Here is a 22,199-nt window from a genome sequence, read left to right as displayed (position 1 = left end):
GATAACATAACAGCACAGGCTTCGAGACAGAATCAAACAACGCTGAGGAGCCGGCGCACGGCGCCGGGGGGGTAAGAATGACGGCTGTGCTGCGTCACATTACGAAGGAAAGTCCCACCTTCGGGACGGTTTTACGGTATCAGTGGACACATTTTATAAGTGTTAAGTTCTGCGTGTGCAAGGAGCTAAACAAAAATAGCTACCTTTTCCTTGTGCATCATTACTGCTGCACAAGGTGGCTCTTTCAGTAACAAACACCTTGGGGGGGGGGGACAGGTTCCCTTACATTTCAGTTTTTGTGTCAGCGTGGCGGTCGCAGGACACATTGCCGGCTACACAGCTGGGGATCAGCTGACGTTACTGAAACCCAATAACACTGGGTCGTATGTTTTGACTGTGCAGACGGCACTTCTGAGCCTCAACTGGCGGTGTTGGAGCCCAGGAATTTAAGTTCAGGTGGTAGAAAGATGAACACAACAGGATACCTGGATGACGTAGACAGTCACCTAATTATTTAATCAGGAAGAGGAGTGGCAAATTCCTGCGAGATCCAGGCCTTGTTCATTTTCAGGAAAGTAAGCCGGTCAACGTTATCGGAGGATAGTCGCATGCGACGGTCAGTTAGTACACCACCTGCAGCACTAAAGACGCGTTCCGATAATACACTAGCCGCAGGGCAAGCCAGCACCTCCAATGCATACTGGCTTAGCTCTGGCCATGTATCCAGCTTTGAGACCCAAAACTTGAAAGGGGAAGAGCCGTCTGGGAGTACAGCAAGAGGGCAAGACATGTAGTCTGTCACCATCTGACGGAACCGTTGCCTCCTGCTGACTGGAGCCGTCTGTGATGGTGTAGACTTTTGTGGCGGGCACAGAAAACTGTGCCACAGTTGGGCCATACTGGTCTTGCCTTGGGCAGAGGCACTGCTTCTGCTCCCTCTTTGTGCAGAGCCTCCACCACTGCCTGGACGCACTGAGCTGCTTTGTAATGCACTAGCAGCACTTCTCTCACTTGGAATGGAGAAGATGATGGAATTCACCAGTGTGTCTTGGTACTCCCGCATTTTTCGCTCCCGGTTCAACGGTGTGATGAGGCTTTCTACGTTGTCCCGGTAGCGAGGATCGAGGAGGGTGAACACCCAATAATCAGACATGTTGAGAATGTGGGAGATGCGGCGGTCGTTTCTCAGGCACTGCAGCATGTAATCCACCATGTGCTGCAGACTGCCAACTGGCCAAGAAACGCTGTCCCCTGCTGGAGGCGTGATCTCTGCCCGCTCGTCATCACCCCACCCTCGCTGTACACACTGAGTACTGGACAATTGTGTAACTCCCTCCTCTGGACGGATGTCTTCCTCCTCCATTGACTCCTCCTCATCCTCCTCACAAAGTGTCCCCTGCCTACGCGTTTGTGAGGAACCACGTGGCGCTGACTGTCCAGAAGATGATGGAAATGGTGAATCCTCATCCTCCACCTCTTCCACAACATCATCCCTTAGCGCTTGCAGTGATTTTTCAAGCAGGCAGATAAGGGGGACAGTCATGCTGACTAGTGCATCATCTGCACTCGCCATCCGCGTGGAATAATCGAAGGGACGCAAAACCTGGCAGACGTCCTTCATAGTGGCCCACTCTGTGGTTGTGAAGTCTGAACGGCGCGGAGTGCGACTTCTTTGCGCCTGATGCAGCTGGTACTCCATTACAGCTTGCTGCTGCTCACACAACCGCTCCAACATATGTAACGTGGAATTCCACCTGGTAGGTAGGTCACATATGATGCGATGTTCCGGCAGGTGGTGTCGGCGCTGCAGAGCCGCAATGCGCGCTTTTGCCGTGCTGGAACGCCGCAAGTGAGCACACTCTTGGCGGACCTTGTGCAGCAGTGCATCAAGATCCGGATAGTCCCTCAAAAAACTCTGCACGACCAAATTGAGCACATGTGCCAGACATGGGATGTGAGTGAGGTTGCCGAGGCCCAGAGCTGCCACCAGATTTCGGCCATTATCACACACTACCATGCCTGGCTGGAGATTCGCTGGCACAAACCACACATCGCTCTCCTGCTTGATGGCATTCCAGAGCTCCTGCGCTGTGTGGCTTCGATTCCCCAAAGAAATTAATTTCAAGACGGCCTGTTGACGTTTGGCCACGGCTGTGCTCATGTCGGTCGTAACAGGTAAACGTTCATCACGGGTCCATGTGGAGGTGGACTGTGACGGCTCCTGCAGCGATGATTCTGAGGAACTGGTGTAAGAGGAGGAGTCAATGCGTACAGAATGGATTCCTGCAATCCTTGGAGTGGGCAGGACACGTCCTGCGCCACTCGCACGGTCTGTACCCGGCTCAACAACATTAACCCAATGGGCAGTGAGGGAAAGGTATCGCCCCTGTCCATGTTGACTGGTCCACGCATCGGTGGTGAGGTGGACCTTGCTACTGACGGCGTTCAGTAGCGCGTGTTTTATGTGTCCCTCCACATGCTTGTGCAGGGCAGGGACAGCTTGCCTGCTGAAGTAAAAGTGGCTGGGCTCATTGTACTGTGGGACTGCCAATGACATCAAGTCACGGAAGCTGTCAGTCTCCACCAGCCTGAATGACAGCATTTCCAGTGACAGAAGTTTGGCAATGCCTGCAGTCAGAGCCTGTGCTCGTGGGTGGTTGTCACGCTCACGCCCTGACTGGTGGGCGTGAGCACGCGGGGGTTTATGTGGCCCCACTGTGCCACAAACCAGACTACCCTGGAAGGGGCGTGACTATGACAGCTGCCTGGGTTTTCACTGGAGCCCCAGATGGTGAGGTCAGGCTTGTGCTGCAGGCAGCTGCCAGGTGCTACTCCAGGGTGGTGTCTGGCTGTGGCTGCTGGTCCCACTTGGGAGACAGGAACACCAGGACTGGTGCGGACATCAGGCAGGACTGGCAGACGGGCACGGCTGAAACTCAGACGAGAAGGCTGGCGCGGCTGAGACACAGGGCTGGCAGAGACACGGCAGAGAACACAGGGCTATCAGAGACACGGCAGAGAACACAGGGCTGGCAGGAACACAGGACTGGCAGGGATGGCAGGAAACACAGGACTGGCAAGGATGGCAGGAAACACAGGACTGGCAAGGACGACAGGAAGGCATGGCAGGAACGGCTGGACTGGCAGGGACACTGGATAGGAAGGCACGGCAGAGAACACAGGACTGGTTGATATGGTATATGAAGGAACAGGTAGGAGCCTGTTCACATTAGAGGTGCAGGTACGGAGATGTAGTATGGAGGAACAGGTAGGGACCTGTTCACACAGGAGGTGCAGGACCAGATATGAAATATGAAATGAACAGGTAGGGGCCTGTTCACACAGGAGGTGCAGGAACAGATATGAAATATGAGAGGAACAGGTTGGGACCTGTTCACACTGGAAGAGAACCGCAAGGCTGCGGATAGGAGCGGTAGAGCAGCAAGAGATTGCGCAGCAATAAAAGCAAAGCAGAGCAGAACCACAAGGAATGTGGAGAAGAGCTGCAACAAGAGATTCTTACTGCAACGGGAGCGGAGCAGAGATGAACCGCAAGGAATGCGGAGAGGAGCTGCAGAAAAGATTCTTACAGCAATGGGAGCGGAGCAGAGATGAATGGAGCAGAACCGCTAGGAAAGCTGAGAGGAGCTGCAGAAAGATTCTTACAGCAACGGGAGAGGAACAATGATGAATGGAGCAGAACCGCTAGGAAAGCGGAGAGGAGCTGCAGAGGTAAAAGCCAGAAAGGTATAGAGCAGGCAGAGCTGCAGGAGTGCAGAGTATAAGCAGACTGAGAACACAAGGAAAGACACAGCAGGGAAGGAAGCCACAGACAAAGAGACGGAGATAAGACTAAGGGTACCGTCACACAGTGAAATTTCCATCGCTGCGACGGCACGATTCGTGACGTCGCAGCGTCGTATGAATATCGCTCCAGCGTCGTAGACTGCGGTCACACTTTGCAATCACGGCGCTGGAGCGATGCCGAAGTCCCCGGGTAACCAGGGTAAACATCGGGTAACTAAGCGCAGGGCCGCGCTTAGTAACCCGATGTTTACCCTGGTTACCAGCGTTAACGTAAAAAAAAAAAACAGTACATACTCACATTCCGGTGTCTCTCCCCGGCGTTCTGCTTCTCTCCACTGTGTAAGCGCCATAGCCGGAAAGCAGAGCGGTGACGTCACCGCGTCACCGCTGTGCTCGCTTTCCGGCCGGCAGGCGCTCACACAGTGCAGAGAAGCTGAGACGCCGGAGGACAGACACCGGAATGTAAGTATGTACTGTTTGTTTTTTTTACGTTTACGCTTGTAACCAGGGTAAACATCGGGTTACTAAGCGCGGCCCTGCGCTTAGTTACCCGATGTTTACCCTGGTTACAAGCGAACACATCGCTGGATCGCTGTCTGTTGTGAATTTGGATTCTGGGCTCCCCCGGTGGCTACTGGTGGAATTGAACTGGTGTCTTCATCTTCTCTGTTCACCTGTTCCCATCAAGATGTGGGAGTCGCTATATAACCTTGCTGCTCTGTTAGTTGCTTGCCGGTCAACAATGTTATCAGAAGCCTCTCTGTGCTTGTTCCTGCTCCTAGACAACTACTAGATAAGTTGGACTCTTGTCCATGTTTGTTTTTGCATTTTTGTTCCAGTTCACAGCTGTAGTTTCGTTACTGTGTCTGGAAAGCTCTTGTGAACAGGAATTGCCACTCTGGTGTTATGAGTTAATGCCAGAGTTTAAAGTAATTTCTGGATGGTGTTTTGATAGGGTTTTTAGCTGACCATGAAAGTGTCCTTTCTGTCTTCTGCTATGTAGTAAGTGGACCTCAAATTTGCTAAACCTATTTTCATACTACGTTTGTTATTTCATCTTGATTCACCGCCAATACATGTGGGGGGCCTCTGTCTCCTTTCGGGGTATTTCTCTAGAGGTGAGCTAGGACTAATATTTTCCTCTGCTAGTTTTATTTAGTCCTCCGGCTGGTGCTGGGCATCTAGAATCAACGTAGGCATGCTACCCGGCCACTGCTAGTTGTGCGTTAGGTTTAGTTCATGGTCAGCTCAGTTTCCATCTTCCAAGAGCTAGTTCCTATATATGCTGATGCTATGATCTCTTGCCATTGAGATCATGACAGTTTGACCGGCCCATTAAAGGGTTAAAATCCTTGGCTGAGAAAGGAGAGAAATAAGTAGTCTGCTGAAATTTTTTTTTTTTTTTTTTTTTCTCTCCTTTGAATGGCTCTGTGTTCACCTGTTTGCAATGGATCTTCAGAGTGTAACTGCAGGTTTGAATAATCTCGCCACGAAGGTACAAAATTTGCAAGATTTTGTTTGTCATGCACCTGTATCTGAGCCGAGAATTCCTTTGCCGGAATTTTTCTCGGGGAATAGATCTGGGTTTCAGAATTTTCGAAATAATTGCAAATTATTTTTGTCCCTGAAATCTCGCTCTGCCGGAGATCCTGCACGGCAGGTCAGGATTGTGATTTCCTTGCTCCGGGGCGACCCTCAAGACTGGGCTTTTTCATTGACACCAGGGGATCCTGCGTTGCTCAATGTGGATGCGTTTTTTCTGGCCTTGGGGTTGCTTTATGACGAACCTCATTTGGAGCTTCAGGCAGAAAAAACTTTGATGTCCCTATCTCAGGGGCAAGATGAAGCGGAAATTTACTGCCAAAGATTCCGTAAATGGTCTGTGCTTACTCAGTGGAATGAGTGCGCCCTGGCGGCGACTTTCAGAGAGGGTCTCTCTGATGCCATTAAGGATGTTATGGTGGGGTTCCCTGTGCCTGCGGGTCTGAATGAGTCCATGACAATGGCTATTCAGATCGATAGGCGTTTGCGGGAGCGCAAACCAGTGCACCATCTGGCGGTGTCCACTGAGAAATCGCCAGAGAGTATGCAATGTGATAGAATTCTGTCCCGAAGCGAGCGGCAGAATTTTAGACGGAAAAATGGGTTGTGTTTCTATTGTGGTGATTCTACTCATGTTATATCAGCATGCTCTAAGCGCACTAAAAAGCTTGGCAAATCTGTTTCCATTTGCACCTTACCGTCTAAGTTTATTCTATCTGTGACCCTGATTTGCTCTTTGTCATCTATTACCACGGACGCCTATGTCGACTCTGGCGCCGCTTTGAGTCTTATGGATTGGTCCTTTGCCAAACGCTGTGGGTATGATTTAGAGCCTTTGGAGACTCCTATTCCTCTGAAGGGGATTGACTCCACCCCATTGGCTAATAATAAACCACAATACTGGACACAAGTAACTATGCGTATTAATCCGGATCACCAGGAGATTATTCGCTTTCTGGTGCTGTATAATCTACATGATGATTTGGTGCTAGGATTGCCTTGGCTGCAATCTCACAACCCAGTCCTCGACTGGAAAGCTATGTCTGTGTTGAGCTGGGGATGTAAGGGGGCTCATGGGGATGTACCTGTGGTTTCCATTTCATCATCTATTCCCTCTGAAATTCCTGAGTTCCTGTCTGACTATCGTGACGTCTTTGAAGAATCCAAGCTTGGTTCGTTACCTCCGCACCGAGAGTGCGATTGTGCCATAGATTTAATCCCGGGTAGTAAATACCCAAAGGGTCGTTTATTTAATCTGTCTGTGCCTGAACATGCTGCTATGCGTGAATATATAAAGGAGTCCTTGGAAAAGGGACATATTCGTCCATCGTCATCTCCCTTAGGAGCCGGTTTTTTCTTTGTGTCAAAAAAAGACGGCTCTTTGAGACCATGTATTGATTATCGGCTTTTGAATAAAATCACTGTTAAATATCAATACCCATTGCCGTTGCTGACTGATTTGTTTGCTCGCATAAAGGGGGCCAAGTGGTTCTCTAAGATTGACCTTCGTGGGGCGTATAATTTGGTGCGAATCAGGCAGGGGGATGAGTGGAAAACCGCATTTAATACGCCCGAGGGCCACTTTGAGTATTTAGTGATGCCTTTTGGTCTTTCAAATGCTCCGTCAGTTTTCCAGTCCTTTATGCATGATATTTTTCGCGATTATTTGGATAAATTTATGATTGTGTATCTGGATGATATTCTGATTTTTTCGGATGACTGGGACTCTCATGTCCAGCAAGTCAGGAGGGTTTTTCAGGTTTTGCGGTCTAATTCTTTGTGTGTGAAGGGTTCTAAGTGTGTTTTTGGGGTACAGAGGATTTCCTTTTTGGGATATATTTTTTCCCCCACTTCCATTGAAATGGATCCTGTCAAGGTTCAAGCTATTTGTGATTGGACGCAGCCCTCTTCTCTTAAGTGTCTTCAGAAATTTTTGGGCTTTGCTAACTTTTATCGTCGATTTATTGCTGGTTTTTCGGATATTGCTAAGCCATTGACCGATTTGACTAAGAAGGGTGCTGATGTTGCTGATTGGTCCCCTGATGCTGTGGAGGCCTTTCGGGAGCTTAAGCGCCGTTTTTCCTCTGCCCCTGTGTTGCGTCAGCCTGATGTTGCTCTACCTTTTCAGGTTGAGGTCGACGCTTCTGAGATCGGAGCTGGGGCAGTGTTGTCGCAGAAAAGTTCTGACTGCTCCGTGATGAGGCCTTGTGCCTTCTTTTCCCGTAAATTTTCGCCCGCTGAGCGGAATTATGATGTTGGGAATCGGGAGCTTTTGGCCATGAAGTGGGCTTTTGAGGAGTGGCGCCATTGGCTTGAGGGGGCCAGACATCAGGTGGTGGTATTGACTGACCACAAAAATTTGGTTTATCTTGAGACCGCCAGGCGCCTGAATCCTAGACAGGCGCGCTGGTCATTATTTTTCTCTCGGTTTAATTTTGTGGTGTCATACCTACCGGGTTCTAAGAATGTTAAGGCGGATGCCCTTTCTAGGAGTTTTGAGTCTGACTCGCCTGGTAACTCTGAGCCCACAGGTATCCTTAAGGATGGAGTGGTATTGTCAGCCGTTTCTCCAGACCTGCGGCGGGCCTTGCAGGAGTTTCAGGCGGATAGACCTGATCGTTGCCCACCTGATAAACTGTTTGTTCCTGATGATTGGACCAGTAGAGTCATCTCTGAGGTTCATTCTTCTGCGTTGGCAGGTCATCCTGGCATTTTTGGTACCAGGGATTTGGTGGCAAGGTCATTCTGGTGGCCTTCCCTGTCACGAGATGTGCGAGGCTTTGTGCAGTCTTGTGACGTTTGTGCTCGGGCCAAGCCTTGTTGTTCTCGGGCTAGTGGATTGTTGTTGCCCTTGCCTATTCCTAAGAGGCCTTGGACGCACATCTCGATGGATTTTATTTCAGATCTGCCTGTTTCTCAGAAGATGTCTGTCATCTGGGTGGTGTGTGACCGTTTCTCTAAGATGGTCCATTTGGTTCCTCTGCCCAAGTTGCCTTCTTCTTCCGAGTTGGTTCCTCTGTTTTTTCAAAATGTTGTTCGTTTGCATGGTATTCCTGAGAATATCGTTTCTGACAGAGGGACCCAATTCGTGTCTAGACTTTGGCGGGCATTCTGTGCTAGGATGGGCATAGATTTATCTTTTTCGTCCGCTTTCCATCCTCAGACGAATGGCCAGACTGAGCGGATTAATCAGACCCTGGAGACATATCTGAGGTGTTTTGTGTCTGCTGACCAGGATGATTGGGTTGCTTTTTTGCCATTGGCGGAGTTCGCTCTCAATAATCGGGCCAGCTCTGCCACTTTGGTGTCCCCGTTTTTCTGTAATTCGGGGTTTCATCCTCGATTTTCCTCTGGTCAGGTGGAATCTTCGGATTGTCCTGGAGTGGATGCTGTGGTGGAGAGATTGCATCAGATCTGGGGGCAGGTGGTGGACAATTTGAGGTTGTCCCAGGAGAAGACTCAGCTTTTTGCTAACCGCCGTCGTCGTGTTGGTCCTCGTCTTCGTGTTGGGGACTTGGTGTGGTTGTCTTCTCGTTTTGTCCCTATGAGGGTCTCTTCTCCTAAGTTTAAGCCTCGGTTCATCGGCCCGTATAAGATATTGGAGATTCTTAACCCTGTTTCCTTCCGTTTGGACCTCCCTGCATCCTTTTCTATTCATAACGTTTTTCATCGGTCATTATTGCGCAGGTATGAGGTACCGGTTGTGCCTTCCGTTGAGCCTCCTGCTCCGGTGTTGGTTGAGGGTGAGTTGGAGTACGTTGTGGAGAAAATCTTAGACTCTCGTGTTTCCAGACGGAGACTCCAGTATCTGGTCAAGTGGAAGGGATACGGCCAGGAGGATAATTCTTGGGTGAATGCATCTGATGTTCATGCCTCTGATCTGGTTCGTGCCTTTCATAGGGCCCATCCTGATCGCCCTGGTGGTTCTGGTGAGGGTTCGGTGCCCCCTCCTTGAGGGGGGGGGTACTGTTGTGAATTTGGATTCTGGGCTCCCCCGGTGGCTACTGGTGGAATTGAACTGGTGTCTTCATCTTCTCTGTTCACCTGTTCCCATCAAGATGTGGGAGTCGCTATATAACCTTGCTGCTCTGTTAGTTGCTTGCCGGTCAACAATGTTATCAGAAGCCTCTCTGTGCTTGTTCCTGCTCCTAGACAACTACTAGATAAGTTGGACTCTTGTCCATGTTTGTTTTTGCATTTTTGTTCCAGTTCACAGCTGTAGTTTCGTTACTGTGTCTGGAAAGCTCTTGTGAACAGGAATTGCCACTCTGGTGTTATGAGTTAATGCCAGAGTTTAAAGTAATTTCTGGATGGTGTTTTGATAGGGTTTTTAGCTGACCATGAAAGTGTCCTTTCTGTCTTCTGCTATGTAGTAAGTGGACCTCAAATTTGCTAAACCTATTTTCATACTACGTTTGTTATTTCATCTTGATTCACCGCCAATACATGTGGGGGGCCTCTGTCTCCTTTCGGGGTATTTCTCTAGAGGTGAGCTAGGACTAATATTTTCCTCTGCTAGTTTTATTTAGTCCTCCGGCTGGTGCTGGGCATCTAGAATCAACGTAGGCATGCTACCCGGCCACTGCTAGTTGTGCGTTAGGTTTAGTTCATGGTCAGCTCAGTTTCCATCTTCCAAGAGCTAGTTCCTATATATGCTGATGCTATGATCTCTTGCCATTGAGATCATGACAGCTGTCACACACAACGATCCAGCGATGTCAGCGGGTGATCAAGCGACGAAAGAAAGTTCCAAACGATGTGCTACGACGTACGATTCTCAGCAGGGTCCCTGATCGCTGCTGCGTGTCAGACACTGCGATATCGTAACGATATCGCTAGAACGTCACGAATCGTACCGTCGTAGCGATGGAAATTTCACTGTGTGACGGTACCCTAAGTACAGACAAGGCAATGGAACAAGACACAAGGACAAAGACACAGGGACCAGGATATTCTGCCTCCTGGAGGGCGGACAACAAGAACAAGGCAAGAATACAGAGTAGAGCCTCCAGCGAGGGAGTAATATAGAGCAAGGCCAGGCAAACTCAGCAGCTAGACACTAACTGAGCAAACACATTGCACAGGCCCAGACCACTGGGTGGAGCTGAACTAAATACTGGAGGTCTCCTGGCAATTGGTCAGGAACAGATTGGACAGATGCACCTGATTCCTATAAGAACCAGAGAGTTCAGGCGCCGCCCCTCTATACACAGAACTATGAAGCATGCAGAGAGCAGAGACACAGAACATGGTGCTGGCAAGAAACAGAAAACACAACATGACCTGGAGCAGTGGGTAAGATAGTGTGAGAGACGGGAGGCCATGCCGAGATGCCAGCAGAGTTGTTACAGTGGTTTGACGAGAAAGGCCGCCTTTTCTCCCATGACTGTACTACCGATGGCTGTAGACTGGGCTGGGAGTGTGTGGATGACTGGGAAAGTGGTGCTGTGGGTGGAATTACAGCGGGTCTCTGGACAACAGGGCCAGAGGTTCTTCCACGGCGATCCTGGGAGGAAGCCGAACCAGCTGCGTGTGAGCTGGAGGAAGAGGCAACACGAGCTGAAGAGGTGGTAGCTGCCGCTGTTGGTTGGCCTAGCTCTTCAGTGTGTTTTTCTAACTCCGCCGCGTGCCTGTTGCGCACATGTTTCCACATGTTGGAGGTATTGAGGTTGCTGACATTTCGACCTCTTTTGACTTTGTGATGACACACCTTGCATTTGACATAGCAAATGTCATCTGCAACTGTGTCAAAAAAGGGCCAGACACTGCAAGTCTTGGGAGCGTCCTTTTTGGCTTTTGGAACAGACATGCTCCTAACGGGTGCCAAAGTGGAGGCTACAGGCTGCGCAGTCTTCCCCCTCCCTCTACCTCTTTGGCCCGTTCTAGGAATCTCTTCCTCGGAGCTGCTCCCTCCACCTTCCTGTCCCTCACGCCACGATGGGTCAAGGACCTCATCATCTACACTACCCTCTGCCACCAACTGCTCCTCCTGGGTAGTCTCAGCAGCAGAGCACGCACCAGAAAGTGGCACCTGAGTGTCATCATCAGCGGATGCGGCCTGCGATGTGGTGACCGGAGGCACTGGCCCACCCGCCTCTTCAGAGGAAGAGAGAAAAAGCTGTTGGGCATCACTGCACCCTGCCTCTTCTTCCATTTCTCCAATGCTGCTTGGCTGGCCCCCTGTTTCCAAGCCAAGAGATTCAGAGAACAGAAGTAGAGACGGCTCCTGTCCTGGGCTCTCTGTCTGCCTGGGCAATTTGGCAGGTGGTGAAAAAACAGATGGCTGCTCTCCAGTGCTCTGTGTCTGAGAGGATGTGGCACTAATTGAAGTCGATGCGTTAGCTGCCATCCATCCGACAACGGCTTCAATTTGTTCTTCACGCAGCAGCGGTGTACGGCGCTCTACGACAAAGCTGCGCATGAAGGACTGTTCCCTGGTGAAACTGGGTGCTGGTGAGTCACCGGTGCCCACAGCAGGCACAGAATCCCCACGTCCTCTCCCTGCTCCGCGCCCACGCCCACGTGCCTTACTCACTGCCTTCTTCATCTTGGTTGACTGATAAAGATAAGCAGAAAAGTACTAACGACTTTGTGTGCTTATTCCTGAACAGCTCCTAACAGGTATAAGAAACACTAATTTTCTAAAGTGTGGACTAGACTTTAATATGAGCTAATGTGGCCTACACAAATGTAAAGTGGTGTCACTGGTGTGTTTGGTGAACTTTATTATTTATTTATTTTTTTTGGGCTGAACTGACAACAGAGAGAGCTGCAGTCACACGGAGACCGTGCAGACAGCCGTAAACGGCGCTGCAAGGCCCAAAAACCCTCCTCTACGTTATCCTATGTAGTGTTTTTCCACAAGTTAGCTGGAGACGGGTGGAAAGACACTAATAGGAATTTTTTGAAAAAATGTGCAGCAGCCTGCACTACTTAAAACAAAAGGAAAATTGATTTTACGGTATGACGCAGTGAAGAACCCTGAGCTGGAGACAACCAGGCTATGGCTGCTCACAGACTACAGGGCGAGCTGCAGTCACAAGGAGACCGTGCAGACAGCCGTAAACGGCGCTGCAAGGCCCAAAAACCCTCCTCTACGTTATCCTATGTAGTGTTTTTCCACAAGTTAGCTGGATACGGGTAGAAAGACACTAATAGGATTTTTTTGAAAAAATGAGCAGCAGACTACACTACTTGAAAAAAAAAAAAAAAAAGAACAGTATGAGGCAATGAACCACCCTCCCTGAACTGAATACAACCAGCTATGGATGGCCTATGGCTGCACTCAGACTAGAGAGTGGGCTGCACTCACACACACACACACACACACAGACCTTGCAGATCGCTGTGAAAACAGCGCTACAAGGCAAAAGCAAGGTGATTAGTAGGTGAACACAGCGGTTGCTAAATTAGCCTTTGAAAAGCACAAAGAAGCAAATCGCTATCTCTAAACTGGCCCTCAGTCAGCAAACAGCGTCCTGTCACTAACTGAATTCACAGCAGAGTGAGCGCAAAATGGCGCCAGCGACTTTTAAACTGCATCATGACATCATTTCAGCAGCCAATCACAGCCTTGCCAGTAGTTTCAGGCCCTCCATGCTGAACAGGATGTGCCCACACTTGGAATCATTCTCATTGGCTGATTTCGTACAAATTTGTGAAGTTTGAATCCTGGGAACTTCCGATTCCGGTATTCGATACGCGGCAAGTATCGGATCTCGGTATCGGAATTCCGATACCGCTAAGTATCGGCCGATACCCGATACTTGCGGTATCGGAATGCTCAACACTAGTGACCATGGCCACTGTCAAAGTGGTGCGTCTCTACACAGTTTTACATTTTCACAACTGATTGGACAGTGTCACAGTGTGTACACACACCCCAACTGGTAAAACACAGTTGTCAATTTATTAAAAAAATTCTAGGAGAAAAAAAACAAAGCAATGGAACAACACAAAGTTCTAAGACAGGACCTGAAAGATTTTTTTATTTAAACTGAGCACCTCCTCTAATTGCCTCGCTGCCTCGGGGTTATCCTTGATGCTGATCTCTCCTTCAAACCACATATCCAAGCCCTTTCCACTTCCTGCCGACTTCAACTCAAAAATATTGCACGAATCCGTTCATTCCTCAACCAAGAATCTGCAAAAACCCTAGTCCATGCCCTCATCATCTCTCGCCTTGACTAATGCAACCTCCTGCTCTGTGGCCTCCCCTCAAACACTCTCGCACCCCTCCAATCTATTCCAAACTCTGCTGCCCGACTAATCCACCTGTCCCCCCGCTATTCTCCGGCCTCTCCCCTCTGTCAATCCCTTCACTGGCTCCCCATTGCCCAGAGACTCCAGTACAAAACCCTAACCATGACGTACAAAGCCATCCACAACCTGTCTCCTCCTTACATCTGTGACCTCATCTCCCGGTACTTTCCTACACGCAACCTCCGATCCTCACAAGATCTCCTTCTCTACTCCCCTCTTATCTCCTCTTCCCACAATCGTATACAAGATTTCTCTCGCGTATCACCCCTACTCTGGAACCCTCTACCACAACACATCAGACTCTCACCCACCATCGAAACCTTCAAAAAGAATCTGAAGACCCACCTCTTCCGACAAGCCTACAACCTGCAGTAACCACCGATCGACCAATCCGCTGCATGACCAGCTCTACCCTCACCTACTGTATTCTCACCCATCCCTTGTAGATTGTGAGCCTTCGTGGGCAGGGTCCTCTCTCCTACTGTACCAGTTATGACTTGTATTGTTCAAGATTATTGTACTTGTTTTTATTATGTATACCCCTCCTCACTTGTAAAGCGCCATGGAATAAATGGCGCTATAACAATAAATAATAATAATAATAATAATTGCTGCTCTTCCATTGATTCTGGAACAGTTTTTCTTTTTTTTTTCTCAGTCCTTCCATAGTAAGAAAAATCACTGATGTGTGAGTGAGGCCTTATATAACACTAGATGGTGGCCCGATTCTAACGCATCGGGTATTCTAAAATATGTATGCGTAGTGTATACCACAGCCAACGCAGTACATTGCGCAGCCCATGCAGTACATTGCACAGCCCACGCAGTACATTGCACAGCCCACGTTGTATATTGGGCAGCCCACGTTGTATATTGGGCAGCCCACATTGTATATTGCCCAGCCCATGTAGTATATTGCGCAGTCCACGTAGTATATTGCACAGCCCACGCAGTATATTGCCCAGCCTACGTTGTATATTGCGCAGCCCACGCTGTATATTGCACAGCCCATATAGTATATTGCGCAGCCCACGTATTATACTGCGCAGCCCACATAGTATATTGCCCAGCCCATGTAGTATATTGCCCAGTAACGTAGTATATTGCACAGTGACGTAGTATATTGGCCAGTGACGTAGTATATTGCCCAGCCACGTAGTATATTGCCCAGCCACGTAGTATATTGCCCAGCCATGTAGTATATTGCCCAGCCACGTACGTAGTATATAGCCCAGCTACGTAGTATATTGCCCAGCCACGTAGTATATTGCCCAGCCATGTAGTATATTGCCCAGCCACGTAGTATATAGCCCAGTGACGTAGTATATTGCCCAGTGACGTAGTATATTGCCCAGTGACGTAGTATATTGCCCAGTGACATAGTATACAGCACAGAGCCACGTAGTATATTGCCCAGCCATGTAGTATATTGCCCAGCCACATAGTAAATAGCCCAGTGATGTAGTATATTGCCCAGTGACGTAGTATATTGCCCAGTGACGTAGTGTATTGCACAGCGACGTAGTATATTGCCCAGCCATGTAGTATATTGCCCAGTGACGTAGTATATTGCCTAGTGACGTAGTATACAGCACAGAGCCATGTAGTATATTGCACAGCGATGTAGTATAGAGCACAGAGCCACGTAGTAGATTGCCCAGCTACGTATGTCACAGGTTAAAAAATGAAAAATAAACATACTCACCTTCCGATCCGAGGGCCCCTTGTAGTTCTAACATACTCACCATACTTGTAGTTCTGTCGCCTGTGCGCGGTACAGGCGGCAGCTTCCGGTCCCAGGGTGTGATGACGTCGCAGTCACATGACCGTGACGTCATGGCAGGTCCTGCTCGCGCAGGCGCGCAGGGCCTGTGATGACGTCGCAGTCACATGACCGTGACGTCATGGCAGGTCCTTCTGCCATACGATCCTTGCTACCGGAACTTGCCACTTGCACAGAGCGGTTACCGGAGGGTGGCGAGCAACGGGAAAGGCGGCGGAAGGTGAGTATATAATGATTTTTTATTTTTGTTTAATAGTTTAACATTAGATCCTTTTACTATTGACGCTGCATAGGCAGCCTCAATAGTAAAAACTTGGTCACACAGGGTTAATAGCGGCGGTAACGGAGTGAGTTACCTGCGGCATAACGCGGTCCGTTACCGCTGGCATTAACCCTGTGTGAGCCGTGACTGCGGGGAGTATAGAGCGGCTGCCCAGCACTGACTGCAGGGGAGTAGGGAGGGACTAATCGGACTGTGCCCGTCGCTGATTGGTCGCGGCAGCCATGACAGGCAGCTGGCGAGACCAATCAGCGAATGAATAACCGTGACAGAAGTTGAGGACAGACAGACGGAAGTACCCCTTAGACAATTATATAGATAGATTAAGTAGGACAAGAAGGAGCTGGAATACGCAAGGAAAAGAGAGAAAAAGATACAAAGGCCAGATGTTTCAGAGTCACGTGAGTGATGACAATTGTGGTACAGCTATGTTTGTGCTATTTACAGGAGTTAAATAAATTATAATGATGCTTGTTAAATTGCACAAAATTACGGTCCTGGAGATGACAAGTTGGCCTCAATTAAATGTTCATAGAGGACACAATAAATTCTGGCTTACCTCTGGCTTACTGCTGTAAATGCATATGACAGTTAACAAATAACACATATTGAAAAACTTTTTAATATTTTGCTTTGTTTTGCAAAATGCACTTTTTAAAGAGAACCTGTCATTTGCTTTTAATATTGTTTTATCTGTTCTAAATTCCACTTATCTCCAGAATCTGGCTTAGTGCTTCTTTGGTTTCAGATACATGGCCCCATTCTTCCTTTGCATAAAACTCTCTCTTTTTTTTTTAATCTAACTGGCTGTGGGCCTCAAAAAGACTTCCACAGAGAACAAACGACGACCATGCCCACTTGGCTAACAAAACTACATCTCCATATGTGGAAGATAGGGCTTGTTACCTGTCCCAGCACAATCAACGGACTCCCTTCTCCTATGGCCACCGCTCTTTGTAGTGGTCAACTCAGAGTTTCACAGATAAATCTGGAGAACTCCTCTGACATCATCACCCTGGACTTTTAAAAGCCGACTCTGGCAGTGCTCAGGTACTTGGGTATTAAGTAGTATTATCCACAGTAGCCTCAAGTTGGTCAGGAATATTTGCCTACTTTATTAGTCTGAGCTCCAGCCAAGTGTCTTATCATATTCTCTGCTATTCCTGACTTCCAGGCTACAACCAGTGTTATTTACAAGTTCAGTTCAACTTACTAGGTATTGTCCACACCAAACTCTCAGCATGCAAGTTACCAACAACTCAAAACTGTTTTCATTCCTGTTTACATGATACATTTGCAATCAAGGTACCACATTCCTTCCAGCAGGTCACAAGACTGCATTTACTTCTCTGTTACATTGCTTCCGTTAACCATTGCCCTTCTTAAAGCTACCAGACTGCATTTACTTCTCTGTTCCTCCTGTATTTAACCATTGCCCTGGTTTCCTTTACACTTACTGTTCCTATGTAAATCCGGACATCTGGCTCTGCTGCATCTGTGCTACCTGCTCTGCTTTTTAGTCTGCCATCCTGTATGCCCTGCGGTTCTTGCTTATCCACGAGTGATCCATTAGGACCCGCTCATCTGCACCATCGCCTCTGGTCTTGCTTCTCACCAGGGCCGGACTGGGACTAAAATTCAGCCCTGGCATTTGAAGTTACACAGGCCCACTTGTCACATGGTGACTGTATAATATCTTTGTACACTTGTAGGCAGGGCCGGTTTTAGGCAAAGTGGGGCCCTAGGCAAAGTTTATAATGGGGCCCCAAATGCTAACATACTGCACATCACACAAAAGCATTTCGGTTGTATGTACATGCGCTGATCTCGGGCCGCTAAATGAGTTTGATCGACAATACTGAAGTTGTTCAACGCTTGTTTCCCGGCCTCTTTCCACCAGCTGAGGAATAATGATGGGACAGAACGATCACTAATAGATCACTAACAAATCACCATACAGTATCTTGTTATCAGCAGCACATCTACAGTTTACACCAGCGATGTGCTGCTGAGAACAATGATTTTTGTTCCAGCAAAAACAATCTGAATATGCAGCATTTTACTTATTTAGTAAAATACACCCCATAGTCCTCCATATATTATAATGTGCACCACAGTCCTCCATATAGTATAATACACTCCCTATAGTTCTCCATATATTAAAATACACTGCTCAGTCCTCCATATAGTATAATACACTCCTCATAGTGCTCCATACAGAATAATGCACCGCCATAGTCATCCATGTAGTACAATTCACTTCCCATAGTATAATGCACCCCATAGTTCTTCATATAATATAATGTATTCCCCATAGTCCTTGATACCGTATAATGCAGCCCACATATAGTATAATGCAGCCACCACCCCACAGAGTAAAATGCAGCCACCCCACAGAGTATAATGTAACCCCCCATAGAAAATAATGCAGCCCCCTCATAGTTTAATGCAGCCCCCTCAGAGTATGATGCAATCACCCCTCATAGAATATAAATATAATACAGCCCCCCATAGAATAGAATGTAGCCCCGAATAGAATATAACACAGCCCACCTCCCCATAGAATATAATGCAGCCCCATCAAAGAGTATGATGCAATCATCCCTCATAAAATCTAGTACAGCCCCCCACAGAATATAATACAGCCCGCCTGCCCATAATATATAATGTAGCCCCCCATAGTATATAACACAGCCTCCCTCATAGAATATAATATACCCCCACAATAGTATATAACACAGTCACATAGTATATAACACGGCCTCCCCCATAGACTATAATATACTCCCCATAGTATATAGCACAGCCTGCATAGTATATAACAGAACCCGCATAGTATATAGCACAACCCGCATAGTATATAGCACAACCCGCATAGTATATAGCACAACCCACATAGTATATAGCACAGCCCACGAAGTAGTATACAGCACACACAGCCCACACAGTAGTATACAGCACACACAGCCCACACAGTAGGCACACACAGCCCACGTAGTAGTATACAGCCCACACAGTAGTATACAGCACACACAGCCCACGTAGTAGTATACAGCACACACAGCCCACGTAGTAGTATACAGCACACAAAGCCCACGTAGTAGTATACAGCACCCCCCCCCCCCCCAAGAATGGCCCCGCAGTCCAGTAAAAAAAAAAAACACTCCTCACCTCTCCTCGTGCCCGCGCTGCTCCCTGCTCCGGTCTCGGCGGCTGCTGCTTCACTGCCCGGCCACACAGCAGGTGCGCGATGATATGATGTCATCGCGCACCCGCAGTGTCAGCGCGAGGCAGAGCAGGGAATGATGGGAGAGGGAGCGTCATCAGAGGCTCTCTCCTCCATCATTGCATTCAACTGTACCAGTGTCATAGAGGCCGGTACAGTTGAATGCGGCGGCGCTGGCGCCGCTGACAATGGCACAGTGTGCAGCGGCTCACTACTGGCACCGGCCCTTCTGGCATTTGCCTTCTCACCCAGGCCTATGGCTTACAGAATCACCTAACAGGTGAGCCCATTTTTAGGGAATGGACAAACATAGGAACAAAAAACAAATGAAACAAAAATACCAGACTCAAGAGAACAACGATATTTACACCATTTTTTTTAAAATGCATATTTATGGGAAGTGAAAAGTCCTCTTTAACCCCTTTTCCCCCCAAGGTGGTTTGCATGTTAATAACCAGGCCAATTTTTACAATTCTGACTAGTGTCACTTTATGAGGTAAAAACTCTGGAACGCTTCAACGAATCCCAGTAATTCTGAGATTGTTTTTGTAACATATTGTACTTCATGATGATGGTAAAATTTCTTCTATATAATTTGCATTTATTTGTGAAAAAAAAACAGAAATTTGTCGAACATTTGGAAAATTTTGCAATTTTCAAACTTTGAATTCTTATGCCCTTAAATCAGAGAGCTGTGTGACACAAAATAGTTAATAACATTTCCCACATGTCTACTTTACATCAGCACAATTTTTGAAACAACATTGTTTTTATTAGGAAGTTATAAGGGTTAAAAGTTGACCAGTGAGTTCTCCTTTTTCCAACAAAATTTACAAAACCATTTTTTTTAGAGACCACCTCACATGTGAAGTGACTTTGAGGGGTCTATATGATAGAAAATACCCAAAAGTTACACCATTCTACAAACTACACCTCTCATGATGCTCAAAACCACATTCAAGAAATGTATTAACCCTTCAGGTGCTTCACAGAACTTTGTGGAATGTGGAAAAAAAATGAACACAAATTTCACAACAAATTTACTTTAGACCCAATTTTCTTTTTTTCACAAGGGTAACTTGAGAAAACGGACCACAAAATTTATTGGAGGAAAACCACTGCTTGAAAGGGAAGAAGCACTATTTGACTTTTTGAATGCAAAATTTGCTGGAACAATTAGCGGATGCCGTTTGCCTAAGGCCGGCGTCACACTAGCGAGTTTTACGGACGTATGAGAGGCGCAAAAACTACGCATTGCACACGGACCAATGATTTTCTATGGGGCAGCTCCTATCTGCCGTATTTTACGCATCCGTATTATACGGTATTGAACGGGCGTATAAAGTATCATGCATGCTGCGTTTGTCAGCGTATTGCGCAAAAAACACGCCAATGCAAGTCTATGGGGGCACGGAAAATACAGAATGCATACGGACCATGCGTGTGACTTTCGAGAAATACGCTAGACTTTGGCAGGTGACAGGAAATGTGCCAAGGCCTCAATCAGGAAGCTTAGACATGCTAATTAGTTGAAAAAGCCAGACAGACATCCCGGAAGTCTGCCGCACGTCTCCACGGAGTCTGAAGCAGCATGGCTACTATGATAAATGTGGACATGCTTATCATCCTGGTCCAGGAAAGGCCCGAAATTTGGGACCAAAGGGATGCAAACTATGCTAACCGGGCAAGAAAAGAGGCTGCATGGAGGAGCATATGTGGGTCCCTATTCCCAAATTATGATCAGCGGCCACGTGAGGTCCAGAGGCAAATAAGTAAGTACACTCATGTTTCTACATTAATTTTTATGTGAAACTGCAGTACCTAAGTGATTTTAGTCACATTTAAATATGTTGTTTATTATTCTACTTATTTATTTATATAGCACCATTAATTCCATGGTGCTGGCCATGAGAAACGGGTTACATACAGGGTTATTATAGATGTCCCTTACAGTAAACAACTGAAAAATGTCATACTGGTATAGAGGGGAGAGGACTCTGTCCTTGTGGCCTTACATTCTCTGATGATCCCCTTGTTATTTGTTTTTCAAAGTTTAGATTACACAAATGCAGCTTCCTAGGCCACACTACAATCTGTGCAAGCAATTACACCTTGTGTTACCACTGTGCACAATGGCCTAATACATTATTTTACTCTCTTTCCTTGCAGTGGAAGATGTTATGACAAGATGGCGGAGCACAAGAGATCAATATAGGAGGGAAAGGCAGCAGCGGGCTAGGAGTGGGGCAGCAGCTCCGGCAAAAAAAAAATATATATATTATGACAGACTGTCGTTTTTGGATCCCAGTATGGATCGCAGACCGTAAGTACACACCTCACAACACATTAGACATATGATTTCAATGGTCGTATAATAATTTTTTTTTTTACATTTGCCATACTTTCATAACAGAACACAGTCCAACCTCACTGAGAGGGAGACAGGATCAGACTCTGAGGTTGTGATCGATCCAGTTGGGGAAGGAGAAGAGGTGGCTGGCCCATCTTCTGCTCCTTCAAGGTCCATCCCTCCAGGATTCTCTTCATCTGGCCATCAAGCTCCAACAGCATCTGCCCAAGATGAGGCCCCACCACCCACAGCAGCAGCAGGACAAGGAAGCCAGGATGATCCTGGAAACAGCAGCAGCCCAACTGTGCCACTGGAGACCTCCCCACAGGCTGCTGTCATTTCAAGGCGGGGCCGCCGAAGGAGAGATCTCCAAGAAAGTCGGAGGAATGTGGATGCTGGGGTCCTTAACTATCTTGCAAGGGCTACTCAGGATGAGGGGGAGGAGTCATTTGCGAGGAGCCTGGCCCAGTACCTACGTCCCCTACCCCGTGAGGTGAGGCTACGTGTGAGAGGGTGTCTTCAAATCCTTATTGATGCATGCACCCCCCCAAATGACCCATATGTGTTGTTTGAGTTTATTGAGAGGTGGCAGCTGTCATCACATAACGTCCTGCGGCTGCCAAGATCTCAACAGATGCATGCTCAACAGGGATTTGAAGCACCTCCTCCACGTTTGCCTACACCTCAACCCCTTCCCACCCAAAACCCACCAAGGCAACCTCAGTACCATATGCCAGCCTACCATCAACCTTCCCAATATGGCCGCTTGCCCAGACCCAGTGCTGGAGGCTGGTCCCAACCTGGGTTTGGACGACATGGCCATATTGGGGGTGGCTATGAGTCCAGGCCATATTTCTAGCAGCATGAGGGCCAGAGTCAAATCCCTTATGGGCAATACCCAACTGGCCAATATGATCAAGGCCTTTTTGGTATTTTGGTCCGCCCCACA

This window comes from Ranitomeya variabilis, chromosome 1 (genome assembly GCF_051348905.1).
Source record: "Ranitomeya variabilis isolate aRanVar5 chromosome 1, aRanVar5.hap1, whole genome shotgun sequence".
NCBI classification, from domain to species: domain Eukaryota; kingdom Metazoa; phylum Chordata; class Amphibia; order Anura; family Dendrobatidae; genus Ranitomeya; species Ranitomeya variabilis.
Note: the sequence above shows the minus strand (reverse complement) of the source record.